This window comes from Dendrobates tinctorius, unplaced genomic scaffold (assembly GCF_039654945.1).
Source record: "Dendrobates tinctorius isolate UK_male_01 unplaced genomic scaffold, ASM3965494v1 ptg000104l, whole genome shotgun sequence".
Taxonomy (NCBI): domain Eukaryota; kingdom Metazoa; phylum Chordata; class Amphibia; order Anura; family Dendrobatidae; genus Dendrobates; species Dendrobates tinctorius.
In genome coordinates this window covers 8,970,900-8,977,067 of record NW_027361772.1, presented here as the reverse complement: position 1 = coordinate 8,977,067, position 6,168 = coordinate 8,970,900, and positions in this window count along the sequence as shown.

Sequence of the window (6,168 nt, the reverse complement as noted above, 5' to 3'; positions counted from 1 at the left end):
CAGTGACAGATTGACACGAAACGTGACCACTGCAGCCAGTGATTGGCTGCAGCGGTCACTTATGTGGACACGACTTCACTGGAGAAGGGAAAACAGAGATCAGTGGGGGACGGGTAAGCATTGGCACAATGGCATAAGCCTCTTAATCAGTTGCGTTAACTCTAAATGCCCCCTCATCAAGACTGGCGAGAGAATCGCCTCCTATGTTCTTTGTTAAAAAAAAAAAAAAGAGGGGGCTGAACCTTGAGCGGCACTGAGCTGCAGTCCCAGGCACAGCCCACGGGGTGGTGTCTCACAGAAGAGAAGATACCTCTAGGACCATTATCTATCTACAGAACGGGGGTCTCCTGATCCCCCAATCACCGGTCCTACAGATATGCCATATAAGTATATTGTGAGCCAACCCCTTTAAGCCTTACAACACCAGGAACCCCACCGTTCAGTAGACCAAAGGGGGCCGCAGTCCCTTGAATCGGCCTCATTTCTCAAGCCTAACACTAATAATGGCTATACTGTCCTGAGTAACCAATCAGGGGTCAGCATTCATTTCTGAAACTGCTCTTAGAAAAAGAAAGCTAAGCTCTTATTGGTTGCTATGAGCAACGGAGATCATCTTACTGTTTTGATAAATGAGGCCTACTAGAGTGACTGTCTAGGCCTACCAGAGTGACGGTCTGTATCCTGTTAATTTAGACACTGTTCACATGTTCAGGTTTTAAATACATTAGATAGGGACTGCTTCGTGAAGGGTTACCGTGACGTGGTGAAGCGGCTTGGTATACATTTTTTGCAAAAAACGTATCAACTAAATACCCTGTATTTGTTATACAGCACTTGCTGATTACTGTCATGTTTTTTACTGCAGAGTATTTTTGCAAATTTGTCATTTTGTGTTCTTTTGTTGTATTTCAGCCATTGGGTGGTGTGAGCATTGTCTTACTGACTTGTTCACACTTGTGCATGTCACATATGTTTTTAATCCGTTTTTCCTTGCTAAGCATGGTTTGGGAGACCTCACCCCTCTCCTGTGTGACATGCACATAAATGAGCTGTCTTACACCACAAGCCCATATACTAGGAGGCGCTTGTCTGAATCCTGTTCATTTAGACACTGTTCACATGTTCAGGTTTTAAATACATTAGATAGGGACTGCTTCGTGAAGGGCTACCGTGACGCAGTGAAGCAGCTTGGTATACATTTTTTGCAAAAAACGTATCAACTAAATACCCTGTATTTGTTATGCAGCACTTGCTGATTACGGTCATGTTTTTTACTGCAGCGTATTTTTGCAAATTTGTCATTTTGTGTTCTTTTGTTGTGTTTCTACTAGAGTGACTGCAGCCTTTTCGTCCTGCTCGGTGGAGTTCCTGAAGTTGTGCCCTCACTGGAGACACATTAATGGATAACGCTAAAGTCTTCACATGCAGGACACACTTCCAGGGCATAGACCGCGCTGGAAAATACCGGCGCATGCACAGTACCACTTATATGCTTCGCCCACAGTTGGGCAAAGCATACTGCGCCGGCGGCCTTTTTGAATGCGCAAGCGCGGCAAACAACCTTATCTGTGATATTCACAGATGAAGTTTACACTCAGCAAGCCGAGGAGGGGGGGAGAAGCTGACTAAGCCCCGCCCATCAGACCGGACCGCGGCAATTTGCATACCTCTTCACCAAGATAACAAAGGTATTTCTGCATCAAAGGTGCGGGGTCGGGAGGAATAGAAAATCCTAGAAGAATCCTTATGGGACGCACAATTTGGTGATATCTTTACATGATATCACTAAAAAGGGGTGACAGATTCCCTTTAAACACTGGACATTGAAGTGAATGGGGTTTAACTGCAATACCAGACACAGCCATGGCCAAGAGAGGCGCTGTTTCTGAAGAACCATGACGCAGATCCATTTTGTAATCTTGTATAATCCTTGTAATTTGCATTCCCTGTGACATTTCATTGTTTTCAGCAAACCCTACCATTATTAAGGTGTATTCACACAAGCAGGTAATGTGCTGCATGGTCAAACAATGCTCATCAAAAGTGCACGCGATTTGGTGCTAGTTATACTGGTTTTCAATATTGCGATGCTTTATTTGGTACGTGCTAAATGCATTAAACAAACGCATTTTACTTGTACAAACTAAGTAGAAAATCCAATTGCAAAACCAAGATAAGACATGCACAGGTTTTGATGGTGCATCACACTACCCGCCTGTGTTACAAGTAGTTCACTACTAGGAGAAAAGGACATTATGCTCTATGCACATGGTGTCTTTTAGATGTTGGATCAGCTGTTGAGTCTTCAGTGATGTCACTTGCGGGGCAGGGCTGGTGTTGCCGGGTAATCTTCTTACAATGCGCACTGACAGTGTGCTCTCTTGTCAGCTTCTTACTTCTGATCAGAGCCAGCGAGGGAGCGCACTGTCACTGTGCATATTACACAGCAATAATCTACTGAGCATACATCGGAATGGACAACCAGCACATGCTCAGTCCCTGAAATGGAGGTCACGGATGACACTTCGTTTCAGGAAGGGGAAAGAGACTCTCCAATGACAACTCTTTTGATTATCCCGGCATGCATTGGGATTCTCAAACAAAGCGTGATCGAAGAGGAAGTAGTAAAAAAAAAAAAAAAACAGTAGTGATGAAACAGTAGGGACTTTTTAATTAAAATATATTAGAAAAAAAGATTAGATTATGACTTCAAATGGACAGACATTTAGGTTAAAATACATTTTAGCTTTGGACCACCCCTTTAAGCCTCATTTGCATATGAATGATAACAGCGTTTATTCAGTCAGGGAGCAACAATTGCATAAGTAAAGGTCTGGATGACATTATGTTTTTGTGAGGAAAATTACCATATAAATAATTTGAGAAGGGGGCTGGTTGATCCTGCTGACAGATTCCCTTTAAGACAGGGCACAGTCAGATGAGACCGCGCCATACTCTGCAACCTCCAGCAGTCCCTAAATGATGTCCCAGCGATCCCACCAACGATCCGACATGATGGGATCGCTGGGACATCATTAGACAGCTCCAGCGATCAGGACCAGCGACGCTGGACGCTGGTTTCTAATGTACATGTCGGGTATCCAGGAGACGCGTCTCCTGGATACTCAACATTTACCTTGGAAACCAGCGTGTACGCCGGGTTCCAAGGTAAACAGCGGGTATCCAGGAGCCGCGGCTCCTGGATACCCGACGTTTACATTAGCAACCAGCGTCGCTGATCGCTGGTCTCTCGCTGCCACACGCAGCGATGCGCGCTGGCCAGCGGGAGACCAGCGATCGAAAAACAGCCCAGGCCGGTCGAGCACGATCGGCGATAGCCGGCAGGGGCGCCGGTCGCTGATCCCCCATCACACACAGCGATCTCGCTGGCCTGTCACAAAATCAGCGATCTCGCTAACGAGATCACTTAGTGTGACGGGGCCTTTAGACTATGAATGCTCAGCGATGCGCATGCGTGACCACATTCCGATGACTTTTAAAGGGAATCTGTCACCAGGTTTTTGCTATGTAATCTGAGAGTAGCATGATGTAGGGACAGAGACCCTGAGCCCAGAGTTGTATCACTTATTGGCCTGCTACATGTAATTTAAAAAAAAATCCCTGTTTTATCTGATACAGATCTAGCAGTCCTCTAAATGCTGAGCCCTGTATAACCCCACCAACACCACCGATTTCCAGCTTTCTGGGTAGACTATGCATAGGCAGAAAGCTGCCAATGAGTGGTGGCGGGGATACAGAGAGCAGTTGACTAGGAGGCACGAGGCAACTGGTCCTGCAGTAATAATGTCCTGCTGAAACCTTGATTTTATTTAAACAGCAAGCAGCCCATTAAGTGACACACGTCTGGAATCAGGGTCTCAGCCCCTACATCATGCTGCTGTCAGATGACTGATCTAAACAAACTCATATATGTCTGAGGCAATCGAGATTGGTTCAGGAGACCCGCGGTCAATCCGGAAAATAGAAACACTTTGCACTCGGACCATGAAGGCCAGTTTCATGCGTCAAACATTCAAGGACAGAGAACGGACCATGATGCCTGCACCGGCAACAGGCATAGATGAGGTTGCTGAGCTCGGGTCAGGAGGCCCAGGGCCAGTCCGGATACCGCAGTCTGTACTTGAACCGTGAATGTCAGACGTGTCAAATCGACCCGAGATGAGAACATTCCACAACTCGACAGACTAGAATGACACTTTTTTTTTTCCCCACGTTACAGAGCCTTGGGGCGGACAGTGCGGGACAACAGAGCAATGGTCGTGGCCCATGACGAATGTGTGTTGACTCCGGGAACGGCCGAGGCAGCTGGGAGCATTAGGAGTTACAATAACAGCCTTTGATGATTCAAGGCCTCTCGCTTTGTGACGTGCTGTGCGTCTGACAGGAGCGGTATGTCAATGACACACGAGGTGACCCAAGACTTTACAGTCACTCTCCCTCCCCAAAGAAAAGCAAAAACGCCGTCCGCCAGCAGCAGAGGGGTTAATGAAGCGACGTTTTCTGCGGGTCTCTGAGGAATTAAGGGCTCTCAGTGTTTAGGGAACTGCTAATCTTCTCACAGAGGCGGCTGACAAATTCCCACACACCAAACACAACACGTACACCACATACATATAGAAACACCCAGACATAAGCCAGAGTCCAGGCCCGATCCAAGCGGAGGTCACATCGATCCTGGGGCAAGTCATCCTCTACTATATATACTCCATATATATCACCCCGGAGCCATCAGTGAGAGCACTATTACAGCCACCGCGGTGCGGGCGGCCATAGATCCACGTACATCACACCGCCGTCTCCTTCCTGTAAACAGGGGGTGATAATAGCTCTGTGGTGATTACAGCTCCGAAGGGACATGAATAAATAATGAAGGCGAGGTATCTGCACACAGAGTCTGTTCCCTATGGCGGAGGGGGACAAGAAGGTTTCACTCTGCACAAAGAAGATCTGTCCGTTCTCCTGACATGTCCGTTTCACCAAGTACTCGAAATCGCCATGAGAAAACAATTCTGGAGCATTTTTTCTGAAATTAGCGTTTTTCCTCTATTATCCCTCCTGGAAATGTACGAATAAGTTAGCAGCAAGGCGTCTACTGTGTTAATGGCCATTAGCTCTGATTATAGGATGTGTCCAGTCTGACATTGCGCACACTAAGGGCAGAGTCAGGCAGTCATAGAAATCGGGAGCGAGATTTGCCGGCCGCTCCGAGCATTGTGGTCCGATTTATATGGCCGTCTGAGGAGGAGTAACAGTGGGGCAGCACAATGAAGAAACTAAGAAAATTACTATTTATGGTGTTAGGGACCGGAACAGATCTTAAAGGGGGTTGTTTGACATCAATCACTTTTGGAGTGGTGCTTATGAAGTGACGTCTCCACATACCTATGGGGGGAGCGTGGACGACTCCTTTGAAGGAATACCCGCAGATATGTCTCATTTCTCTATGCGGAAGTGACCATCCGTCTTCATCAGGTGGCAAGTGACAAATTAACAGATTCTAGAATATCTAATGACCCTAGACACTAACATTGAAAGCACAAAGCCCTGATTCATCAAGGAATTTTGGCCTTTTTTCTGGTGTAAAACTGCTTATAAATTTTACTGCTTTAGTCTTGGCTTGTCTTCTGAAAAATAGACAGGGCTCAGGTGGGATGGGATGGGGCCGGCGAATTCATAATGGGGCACCATCCACTTTTATTCTAATTTGTGGTGGATTTCTCGCTAAAAACCTATGACAATGTCTGAATGTTGACCGATGGAGGTCTAGATTTCCAAGTTTTTACTTCTGGTCTAGCAAAACTAGTTATATTAAAGCACCACTCTTATTATAATTTCAGCACTGGAGTGGTGCTACTTAATTTAAGTTCCCCGACACTGCCAGACCACATAAGGATCACTGGGTGAATTTGATTTAAGAAGATCTTGTCCGAGACTATTATTTTGCTTATGTAGCGCCATTAATTCCACAGCCATTATCGGCACTGTCCCCATTGCGGCTCACAATCTAAATCCCTTATCAGTCAGTATGTCTGGAGTGCGGGAGGAAACCAGAGAACCTGGCGAAAACCCACGTAAACCTGGAGAGCACAAACAACCTCCTTGCAGATGTTGTCCTTAGTGGAATTTGAACCTAAGACCCCAGCGCTG